This window comes from Seriola aureovittata, chromosome 19 (genome assembly GCF_021018895.1).
Source record: "Seriola aureovittata isolate HTS-2021-v1 ecotype China chromosome 19, ASM2101889v1, whole genome shotgun sequence".
NCBI lineage: Eukaryota > Metazoa > Chordata > Actinopteri > Carangiformes > Carangidae > Seriola > Seriola aureovittata.
Window position 1 is genome coordinate 10,837,704 of NC_079382.1, and position 12,297 is coordinate 10,850,000.

At 42.3% G+C, this 12,297-nt stretch overlaps 1 protein-coding gene across 5 annotated transcripts in view; it reads left to right on the forward strand.

The window, feature by feature from the left end:
- Positions 1–12,297, forward strand: part of eya4 (EYA transcriptional coactivator and phosphatase 4) — a 45,620-nt gene that overhangs the window by 9,517 nt on the left and 23,806 nt on the right. Inside the window, exon 1 of one of the 5 annotated variants that reach the window (XM_056405236.1) lies at positions 10,682–11,111. The exons of the other annotated variants lie outside the window; for them this stretch is intronic. The gene's annotated coding sequence lies outside the window, so the exon portion shown is untranslated. Of the gene's footprint in view, positions 1–10,681; positions 11,112–12,297 lie in introns of those variants that run through there. 5 annotated transcript variants of the gene reach the window in all.

Below are 12,297 nucleotides of genomic sequence, written 5' to 3' on the forward strand. Positions count from 1 at the left end.
CATTACACGAACAGGAGTCGAAGTAGTAAAACATTTTATTCTTTGTTCCCGCAGCAACGTCCATAAATAGAGCCTTTGATAGCACAGCCCACCTTTTGTTCGCTCTGGTCTGCTCATCTGCCATTGGTTACAAAAAAAAAAAAAAAAGGAGCATGTTTCCTCATTTTGCTGGGAAGGAAATGAAATTGCAACAATTGTGCTTTGGTTACGGAGGAACCTGCCTGCCATGCCTGCCGCGAGAACTTCCTCTGCTGCTCTGCTGGGAGATTGGATTTCTCTTTCTGCAGCGTAGACTCAGAGAGGTAGCTGAGGGGTCGCCGAGGCCAGATGGGCTGTGACCTGGGTCTGTACTGACTGTACTGCACACTAGGGCTGCAAGGAATGTCTATTTTCATTATCTATTAAATATTTCAGTCTTTTTAAATATATATATATACTGTATATTTTTTATTTCTTCTGTCTTTGCTATGGATCGTTGTGTACTTGTGACTCATGAGTTTAATGCCTGGCTGCAAAAAATGTCTTGTTTTGTCTGAGTGTCAGTCCAAAAGCCAAAGATATTTAATTAACAATGATAAAAAACACAAAATAAAAATCAGACAAGCAGCAAATGCTCCAGTTTGAAAATACGGAACCCGATGCTTTGCACTGATGAATATTTGTGATTGATAAATAAACAATGAACAATCAACAGATTTATCAAACTTGTTGTCAACCTGTTCTCTATACGATCAACTAATCGATTAATTGACAAATTGTTTAAGCAGTCCTGACTGTGTAGATGATATCTGCTTCATAGATGCACCAATCCTACTTTCACTCTCCTGCTACCGGCTCTGACACTTCAACATAGGGTATCCTCCTCTGATTCTCTTTCCCCCCTTCTTCTTTAAAACATGAGGCCATTATGACTCAGTGAATATAAGTGACCTTATCAAGAGGATAAGGTCAGTTATATCCAGTGAATCAGATCAGTGCATCGCTAATCTGAATAACATTAACCCTTAAACCAGCAACCCGCCCTCTTGGAAGTGGTTTGCCTGTACGAGAACATATGGACTTTTTAAAGAGCAACACATTTTTGTGTTTTTTTTTTCTTAAATGCTCTGCTGTGCCTCGTACCTGGACTGTTTTTACAACCGTAACTGAAAGGACAAAGAGTCAAATCTACCAGTAAACCTTTTTAGTAGTACTATGAGCAGTATGTAAAAGTTCTCCATACTGGAGTGCTACCATCGCGCAGGTGGAACAGTAGGTGTTAATAGGTCGGAAACTACAATACAACATGTATTGTAATACAACAAACAAAACTTTCCAGTCTCACTGAGACCATTTCAAATTTGCATTTTTTGTTTGAAGTTTCTGTTAGATTTGTTTATGGATGTTTTTAAGATTTCCTAAGGAAGCAAGTTTCCCACAGAGAGACACAGTTTACTCTCCCTGTCCTTGAGTTGGTCCGTCTGTCTTCCTGTCTCCCCGTCTGTCTGTCTGTCCCACCTTCTCTTTCTCCGCCGGCCTGCCCGCCTCTTCGTCTCTCCCTGTGTCTCTCTGGCTAGAGTGATGATTCAGGGCCTATTGTGAAGTCAGCAATCCGATACAGAGCCAGCCCGAGAGCGAGGGTGGGGGGTGGGGGGGTGGTTGGGGGGAGGCATAGGGAGAGCAGGGGGTGGGGGGGTTGAGAAACAGAAGGGATTATGAGTTTTCTCATAGCCAGGTCCATGCTGTCTGGAGCCCCGGGCGCTTTGGCACCCTCACCTGTCCTCCGCTTTACCTGTTGCTCTCATTCTCTAATTTGGCCTATGGTCTCTCCCTCTTTGTCTTCCTTTATCTTTATCTTTCTCACCCCCCCCCCCCCCCCCCCCCGAGCTCTTCACTGTCCCTTTTTCGGACTCTCTGCCCTTCCTTCTTTTCTTTGTCACACTTACGTACGTCCTCTTCTCCCTCAATCTGCCTTCCTTCTTCGCAGACATATGGTTTTGTGAGTGATTTTATTAGGAAGATGATATGAAGTGTTTCAAGGCCTGGTGTGATCGAACAGCTTGCGATTTTTTTAAGACATTTAACTCCTCTGCGCGCAGGGCAGCAGTAACTTCTAATAATCGGCCGCATATTGGATCTGAGAGCAGATGGCGTGTGTGTGTGTGTGTGTGTGTGTGAGGGAGCATACCTATCTGTCCGCTGAATGTCTCTCCATGTGTCTTTTTTTTAAAGGATACCTACCTTATGTCGTACCCCCGCATGCACACACACACTGTGATGTCATGAGCAGCATTATTTAACAGGCAGCTGGGAGGCCATTCATCATTTAATTAAAAGCGTCTGAAAGGGATCTGAGGCCTAATGAGATTAGCTTTAATTATTGATGCTGCTGCTGCCACAGACACGCACTAACACACACAGGCTCACAAACACACACACACACATATATAACCAGCACGGACGCTGAGACTTTCTTAGAATCAGACTCTCAATCTTAACACCGAAAAACACTTACATGTGCACTTTTTGCTTTTCAGTTCTTTGCTCTTTTACCTGAGATGCACACACACACATTTTCTCTCTCTCTCTCTCTCTCTCTCACACACACACACACACACACACACATCTCATTGATTTGGCTTCACGGTGGGATGTAGAGGTGCTCGGGGTGGGTTGGTGCATTCAGAGGGGGAAGGCTGCGGTATGGGGACCGAGCGGGGGGTGCAGTAGCTGCGGTCGGGTTGGGGATGAGGAAGGGTGGAGGGGGGGTTGTGCAGGAGGATGGTGTTGTGTTTCTTCACGTCTCGGACAGCAGCAGAGAGGAGCTCTTACTGTTCTAGTCCGCTCACTGTATTGAGCATGGAGTCCATATAAATACCAGTGGCTGTATTTCAAAAACCTTCTGTCTGAAGTATTACTTAAACCTTTAACATCCTTTTCCCCTCTTTTATTTCCCCCTTAAAAATGTATCCTTGAAATGATCAAACTCCACAATTCCTTGTCTTCTAATTATTTAATAAAAATCAGAAACACATGATACTGTAAAAGTGTAATTTCGGCCAAGCAGTGTAGCACCAAGCTAGTAAAAGATATGCAGGATAGTGGCTAACCATTGGCCCAGTGTAGGCAGACTGCTGGATCTTTAGAGACCCACGGTCGGCCCCGTTTCTCTCATAGAACAGAGGCTTGAGGCTTTTTTTTTTTTTTTTGCTGTTGTAAAGTCTCACTTTGTTGCCGGTGCAGTTCATAACGACACAGCCCAGAAAAGAAGTTCAGCCTTCTGTTAAAACTGGACTACATTTCTCCCCCCTGCATTTTCTCTTTTCTAACACTGATTCATAAATAGTCTCGTTCCATCTCTTCATTTCATATCCGCGCCTACACATACAAATACTGTAGATGTAGCTTATGTATCATTATATATTTCCCCAGAATTCAACCTCATAGACTTTATCAGTTTATTTGCAACCCTCAGCTGCACTAGAATTAGAAATAAAAAATGTTATGTTTTTATGATGACTGACCCCCTGTTTGCTGTACCGTAAAACTGCTCAAAGACAGATCTGTTTTAAATATGTAGAATCCTCTAAGTTTCAAAATCAAGCCTTCACATTCATTACCATGGTTAACAAACAGGTAGAAGTTAATAGAATGAGGACATACCGTATCTGTAATATAAGACTAATCTGTGCCTGCCCTCGTGCTCTGACTCATACACGTCATGCAGCATGGGAGTCATGTATTGACCCATGTATTGAGTCATTCAGATCAATTATTTAATGCTGCTGAAGTATGGAAAGAGAATATATAGTAATGTTAATGATTAATGAACTCATCATTTCAGCAGTACACGTATCCATCCATTCAGTTCACTCTGCAGTTCTATATTGTATCTTAAGACATTTCATGTTGAGCTGTGTGTTCCTGAGCGTGTTTCTGTGCCACTGAGTAGAACTGTGTGTACGTGTGGGTGCGTGTGGGTGCGTGTGTGTGTGCGTGTGTGTACGTGTGGGTGCGTGTGGGTGCGTGTGTGTGTACGTGTGTGTGTACGTGTGGGTGCGTGTGGGTGCGTGCGTGTGGGTGCGTGCGTGTGGGTGCGTGTGGGTGCGTGTGTGTGTACGTGTGGGTGCGTGTGGGTGCGTGCGTGTGGGTGCGTGTGTGTGCGTGTGGGGGCGTGTGTGTGCGTGTGTGTGCGTGTGGGTGCGTGTGGGTGCGTGTGTGTGCCTGGTCAGCCATGGACTGGTTTAGGTTTCTCCCAGTTGTTTTTTTAATCACTCTCATCAGATTAGCTGAGCAGGGGCAGTCGAGGCCAAACGCTTCACAATTAACAGCGCAGAACCGGCCCGCACACACACGTACATACACACGCATCCATCAGTGACTTTTCATTTGTCTCCACCGAGTAAAGCTGCATTAAATCATGTCTGTGATCCCCTCACTCTCCGAGACAATGAGGAGCCAATTTAAATGGCAGCCATGAGGACCACCATGACGGCCAGTGGGATGGAGAGCAGCATTAGTTACTGTTCTCATCTGCTGCTCCTCCTCCCCAAACGTGTATCCACAACAAGTCAGTTAAATAAAAATCATCTTTGGGATTTTAAAATTAGTGAGGTGCACTGACCCCCCCCCCCTTTGTTTGGCCATATAGACCCAGAGATGAAAACACACAAGAAGTTATTTTTAAAGATGACCCTGAACCCAAGCATCAAAATCGTCTGACTCTTTTCCTCGTCATCCGAACAAATGCATCATTTAACAAAAATCGAAAACACACAATACTTTAAAAAGTGGAATTTCAGCTAAGAAACATATTAACCAAGCTGACCAGTTGGCAGAGCTCCTTCAGTGGTCCGCAGTCGGCAGTGCTGGGCAGTAACGCCTTACAGTAATGTGACTAGATACAAGTAGGGAAGTGAGTAAAATAATTATTAAAATAATGCAATTACTTTTTGAATGATTATAATTGATTACAGTTTTTAATTAACTTGCCCAACACTGGTCATCGGCAAGTCGCTTATAAAGTGGGAAAATAAAGTGGTTTTCATGGAGCAGAGGCTTCAGGATTTTACTTTTTTATTTTTACTTTTTTGTTTCACTGTCTCAGTTTATTGTTGGTTTAGCTGACAAAGTTAAAAGAGTGTAACCTTTTATTTTAAATTTTTCTCTGGTTGATATTTTCAACATAAACCCATGTTCTACAGGATCTGCTACAGATTTCTGGGCAAAAGCTAATGATGGCTTGTCTACTTCTAGGTTTGCAGGTTTGTCTATATGCAGGGTAGCAGCTCATCACCGGCCCTGTGTTATTTCTTCTTTAGCTGTTATGTTAGCCTCATGTTAAAGGAGGAATCTGGCAGAATGGGAAACAGGCTTATTACATGAGAAGACTGATACCACACCCCCTTTCTGTTCGCTAAATATGAAGCTACAGCCAGGAGATTGGTACATTAATTTGGCATAAATACTGAAAACGGAGGGAAACGGCTGGCCTGGCTCTGTGCAAAGGTGAAAATGAAAAAACAGAAAAAGAGACCAGCACCACTAAAGTTCATTAACACGTTATATCGTGTTTGTTTAACCAGTGCAGGGCTCCAGATTACATTGGTGGCACTGGTGCGCCTGACTCTTCGGTGCACCAGCAAATAATTTAGGTGCACCCAAAATTTTTCACCGCACCTTTTGGTGCCAAAATAATACATTTTAAGCTTTACCTTTTTTGGCTGTTTTATCATATCTCAGCCACAGAAAATGGACCAGCCGTTCTGAGTGAAAGGCATGTAGGCTCTGACTCAGAGTCAGAGGAGGCCACCTCCATCAGAGATGTTGGGTCAGGATCAGGTATAGTACCGTACTTCAGTACAATTACAGATACGTGTATATTACTTGAGTATTTTGATCATTTTATGATACTTTATACTTCCGCTCCACTAAGTTTCAGAGGGAAATATTGTACTTTCTACTCCACTATTTGTATATGACAGCTTTAGTAAATAGTTACTTTTAAGATAATTTTACACAATGGAAAATATAACAAGCTTTTAAAATAAAAAGATTAAACCAGTCACCAAATAGTGATTTTGTCTCTAGTTTCAATAAATGAATCTAATCTAGTGACATCATATGGTACAGTAGATACTATATACAGTCAGAGTACTTTTACTTTTATACTTATATATACCTTAAATATTTACACTGTAATTTTACATCACGTGGAAACAGGAAATGGCTGCCTGTAAGCCTTTTTAGATTCACTGTGACTGCTTTCTTTGTGATGTATGGTGTAACATATAGCTCGGAGCGACCATGCTGTATGTTCTTCTCTCATTTCTCAGATTGTTCGTATTGTCTTCGGGGTTCAGCGCAGAGGCCAGCGACTAGTTTTAGCTCTATTTTTGTCCTTTTTTTTTTTTTCTCTCTCTCTCTCTCTTTCTCCCTGGGCGAAAGGTTCAGTGACATGTGATACTTCAGGTGCAGAAACTGCATGCGAATATACTTTCATTTCTGTGTCCGTCACATTGCGACCAACACCAGTCAGCTCTTGGCATTTTCATGTGAGCAAAGGCAGGTAGAGAGAGGTACACCAAGTCAGGGAGCGAGAGAAAGGGAGAGAGAGAGAGAGAGATGTCTTTGGAGAGTACCTTTTCACCCGAACACCTCCTCCTCCCCCTCCACCCTTTCCCTGCTCCACAGACTCACCCTTTTCTTCCCTTTCACTCCCTCGCTTCTTTTTTTTCTTTGATAGCTTCCTACTACACCTGAAAAAGGGGCATTTTTGGAGGCATAAAGAGAGGGATAGTTTTACACCTCCCCAGGCTAGGGGAACTGGGGGGTGGAGGAGGAGTGGTGGATGGAGGGAGGAGGCTCGGCACAATGTATTTTACATGAAAGGAAGGGGATTGAGTTACCACACCGATAACCACTCATACAAATGGGGAGAGCAGAGAGCTCTGGGCAGGGAACAGGTAAACGGCTGAGACTCAGTGTGTGTGTTTGTGTGTGCGTGTGTATGTGTGTGTGTGTGTGAGCGAGAGAGAGAGAGAGAGAGAGAATGTGGAGGATAGCTAGAGATGGAGGACGTGTTTGTGTGGTGAGTAACATCCTTCATGAGTGTGTTTTGTGGTCGACACGCACCAGTCGATGTCAGACGCGATGATCACGTTGCACAGGTGTGTGTGTGTGTGTGTGTGTGTGTGTGGATGCCTGTGTTTGTGCTGGTGGGAAAGGCTTTAAAATAATTTATCTCCATGAATCCTGGTGACTTTGTATTGGGAAGTCTGCACAACTAAAGCTCATCTTCTGTGTCTGTTCCTGTTTTCTTTTTAATTGAAAATATTAAAGGAATAATTAAAACATTTCAGAAACAAACTTTTTCACGTTGCCAAGAGTTAGATGAGAAGATCAATGCCACTCTCATGTTTATACTATAGATATGAGCCTAGCTTAGCATAATGGCTGGAAACAGGGGGAAACAGCTAGCCTAGTTTTGGTAAAATTACAACTTTTTGTTATGACACTTCAGTGTTTGTACAGATTCAACAAAATAGATATAATGAGTAAATCAGTGAGCTTCAGAGATACTGGTATATGGGTTCAGAGCTTCATAATCAGAGCTTAATATTTACTATACAGACATGAGAGAGGCATCGATCCCCTCATCTAAATCTCAGCAAGAAAGCTATAAAGATGAGGCAAAATGTCAAACTACTCTAAAGTAAAATCTGATCAGTCACTTAATTTTAAAACGTAGTAGTAAAATGATTTAAAAAACACTCAATAAATGCAATAAAAATAAATCCACTTGAAAACAAATAACAAGAAGACAAATGAGATGAAGACGATCCGAGCCTGTCTCCGTCTGACTGTCTGCTGAGGGGAAGATAAACTGCTGTTGTTCCTCTTGAAGAACAAAGTTGTTCTCGAGGGCCTCTTAAAAGGGAGCGGGGCACCTCTGTCAGACACTTTTAAAACACTCCTAAAGTCAACAAAACCCAAAGTCAAGTCCTGTCATTTAGCTGTCTAATATACTACCTGCTTCCTGTGCGCAGTTCACTGCTCTGATGTCCCCACGCCACACTACTCTTTTGTTTTTTTTCTCTCTCTTTTTTTAAAAAAAAAAAAGGTTTCATCAGGCGTGTTTTGTGACGCCTCCCCAGCTCCCTTCTCCACTTGCTGTGAAAATATTTCATCGGGGATGTTTTTGGACGACCCCCTCCCGATGGGGTCCTGCCTGGCTAATAATAAAGTGCTTGAGTTGTCAAGCGCTTCGGCAACACCCTAATCTGTTCTGACAGCTAGTCCTCTGCATACACTCTCAGACGTCCAGCAAACACACGCACACACACACACACACACACACACACACACAGACACACACACACACGAACGAAAGCATGTCGGCATTCACGTATAGCAACAGATATTTGCACTGATGTATACACACAGGCCAACAGACAGTCTATCAATCAAGATGCGTAGTGGGGGTTTTTGAGGGATAACTGCTGTGGGACAGGGCCGCATGCTGTCACCATGGTGACCAAGCTAAAGGTGGCTGGTTCACAGTTGGAGACAGTGGCCCTGTTCCAAATTGGTCTCTAGGCCTGTATTCATTTGGCACCCTTCTCAGCTGTTTCCTGTGGCCTTGCACATGTACATGAACATTCACACTACTCTGTATGTCGTTAAAGGGTCAGTTCACCCAAATTAAAATTCTCACTTAATTATCGTGCTATCTAGCCGTGCAGATATTTCTGGGTTTATTACTTTTGAGACCTTGGCTGTGAAGTATACCTCCACAAACCCCTGCCAAGTGGGTCGGCCCTGATACTCCACCTCTGACCAATGCATAATAATACAAATAAGATGCCCTGTGCTAATTCTGTTAAAATAAATAAACACATTAAGATGTGTAGTGAATTTTTAAAAATGCAATTCAAAAATGGAAAGGAAATTCATTTAAAATCTTTGCTGACTGATATTTTCCTTTACACATACTGTACATGAGTAACGTTAGGTCAGATTGACACACGGTAGTTGGACCAAATTTAAATCACTACAGCTCAGTGACGTTACCACAGCTATTTAACGGCACAAAGATAAGCAAGCTGAAGGTGCTTAAAAACAATAGGATGAACTCAGACTCAGCTGAATTTACAGACGAACGTAGTAAAGTGACACTGACGTTTGGATCAGCAAATTCCATCTAAGATGCTGTCTGTCAAGTCACTGTTAGCCGAATATCACGACAAAAAAAAAAAAAAGAGTCAGGGGCTTCTCTTTAAAATGATGCGCAGCCTAACTGAGAAAGAAACAATACTAAATGCTATGCTACGCAATGCTAAAATGCATGTGTAAAGATTAGTTAATAACTCTTAAGATAATTCGCAACTAGTAACACTCATAGTCCAGCCTTGACTAACACACAGGCAACAGTTTTCATACACAGAGAGTAGTTCCACTGGAAACTGTTCATATTGAGGTCTGTGGCTTGTCCTGATTAACTATTTCTGTTGCTGCTGATTTATTTTTTTTAAATGTAAGATTTCAAAGCTGTGAGCACCACAAAAAAAATGCACCAACTGTGACTCATGTACTGAGGTGGAGGCAGAAGTTTCTGGTCTCAAAAGCTGAATAAATGGCACGGCGAGCTTGTTTTGAACCGACTGACTATTATCAGTGAGGTGAAGTGTTGGAAGAGAGGATTCAGAAATTGGTGCTGGCCTGGTTTAACATTGTGTATGAGTGTGTCTGTGTGTGATCATTTCAATGTGTGCGAGTGTGTGTGTGTGTGTGTGTTTGTGTATGTGTGTCTGTATGTGTTTGTGTGTGTGTGTGTTTGGGCGTGTGCCTCCCCTGACAACACCTTGACAACGATAGCGAAAGAGTGCCATCTTCAGACCGAGACAGCTGGGAGATTTATTAGTTTGTTTGTGCATGAGTCCACCTAGTTAATGTTGAAGCCCCCTACACACACACACACACACACACACACACACACCACACACACACACACACACACACACCCCATCCCCACCCCCACTCGTCCTCCCATGCTCAGCTACACTTCACATACGACACACACGTGTAGCCCGTGTGGTTCCAATTAACACAGATTGGATGTGTGTGCTCAGGTGTACGCTTGAGTCTCTGTGTGGAGCGGTGCGGTGACATGGGGGATGGTGTGTGTTTGAGTGTGTCTGTCTTGGGGGGGGGGGGGTCAGTTGCATGGTGTGAAGTTTATGGTCTGGCCTGTACTTTCTACTGCACAGCAAGACATTGACATTACATCCTCACCACGTCTCCATTTACCTTCGTGGAAGCAATCACGCGAGAGCTGCCGTCAGCAGGGTTTGAGTCATACGCACGGATGTTTCTGATTTTAAGGGCTCCAACTAGTTTGAGTTATGTTTTACATTAGAAATTCTTCTTCATATTATTTTCATACACGGACTGTAATTGCAATGTGGAATTGAGTGCATTTGTGTCTGTATTAGGAATGGACCTACACAAACAAAAAAGCAACATCTGCTATATTTAAAATGTTCTTTGGTCTTAAATGTAAGCTTGAGTGAGTCTGTAGTGAGTGACAGCTGAGAGAGGGAGAGAGAGAGAGGGGAGGAGGAGGAGGAGGAGAAGAGAAAAAGAGGGGGAGGAGGCAGAGGAGGCAGAGGAGGAGGGAAACAGGACGAGTGAAATGTTCCCCATTACTGGAGGAAGACAGGAGCTGTGTGTGGATTGACCTTAGAGACAGAGAGAGAGAGAGAGAGAGAGAGAGAGAGAGAGAGAGGGGAAGAGAAGAGTGTGGTTTATACGCACTGTCTCCTTTTCTTCTCGCCACTACATGTTTGTTGAGAGTGAAAGAGAGAGACTCAAAGAGAAAGAGAAAAAGAATGCATTTTCTCCTGTAGAGCAAAAACTAGAAAAACGGGGCACCTGAGCTACAAAGTGAGAGGCAGGTAGAGAGAGACGAGCTGAAGTGTATTCGTAGTGGAGGCGTGCGTCAGTGCGTTTCTGTTTGTGTGTGTGTGTGTGAGACCAGCAAGCCTGTGTGTGACGGGAGGCTGGTGGCTCGTACAGCTCTGTAATGCTTTGTGGAAGTATAGGACTCCTCACTGACCCGATTACAGCCTGAGGTAAGAATGGCTCTTTATCTCTGTGCGAGAGTGTGTGAGTATGTGTGTGTTTGTTTTATGCCCAAACTCATTTTGTTTTTAAATCAGTCAATTGTAGTGTTTTCTGTGCTATTAGTGTATTTGATATTCTATTTTTCTCACCTCTGCATGTAAAAAATGATGAATATTGCTATTTAATGTTTGATTTGACATTAATTTGGATGAATAGATGCAATATTCACAGCAGAGCAGGTTATGGTGACAGCACTGTAATTGTTACCAGGTGCTATTCAAATTATTTTCAATAAAAAATTATTCACACCTTAACTATATTTCAAGACAACACTGTTTTTCTTTTAGTAATAATATATTTTTTTATTGTGATTTTATTTTACCTGCGTAACAGATGTTTTGTTTTTCATAATTTATATGTTATCATTATGAATTATTCTTAGATATTTACATTTGCAACATTTGGTGTTAGATGTAGGATTATAGGAAAGTATCTCCCTCATCTGTTGTCTTTTATTTTTTTCCTTTTTTCCACATTGAATTAAAAACACACAATTCATCCATAAGCATTTGAAATTCTGTCAGTGGGGTTGCTGTATTTATAGCAAAGAGATTATTTGAATTTTTTTTCTTTTTTGAATTTGGTTATGAATCTAAATGATCCTTTCATACAAGGGTCATACTTTTGTAACAGATTTTTCTTAAAGCCTTCATATATCAATTGTGTATGTGTGTGTGTGCGTGTGTGTGTGTGTGAGACTGTGAGTGTGTGTGCAACTCTATGCATGGTATCGGATGTCCCATTGCAGATGGGTTGGGTTATTACCAGAAACACATAGCACTATTCTTCTTTCTGTCTCCCTCTCTGCCCCCTTTTCTCTTCCTGCACAGGGTCATCGCAGTTTGCCAGAAACAATAACGCAAACCTTGTTGATGCATCTTTTATGTCAAATTTTATATCCCTGAGTGAGCTCGTTCAAAGCAAAGAAAGGAAAACTAGGACCAGAGCTCGGACTGCTTCTGCTTATTTCGGACTCCTATCTACTGTTTCTTATTAGAGTCACATTATTATTACATCCATTAGATGATGAATAAATATCATTAGCAAGTAACAACACAAACATAGCAGTGTGTAATTCCCTTAAATAAATCATTGTTATTAGTGCTAATTACCTCGGGTACCTGTATTTATCCC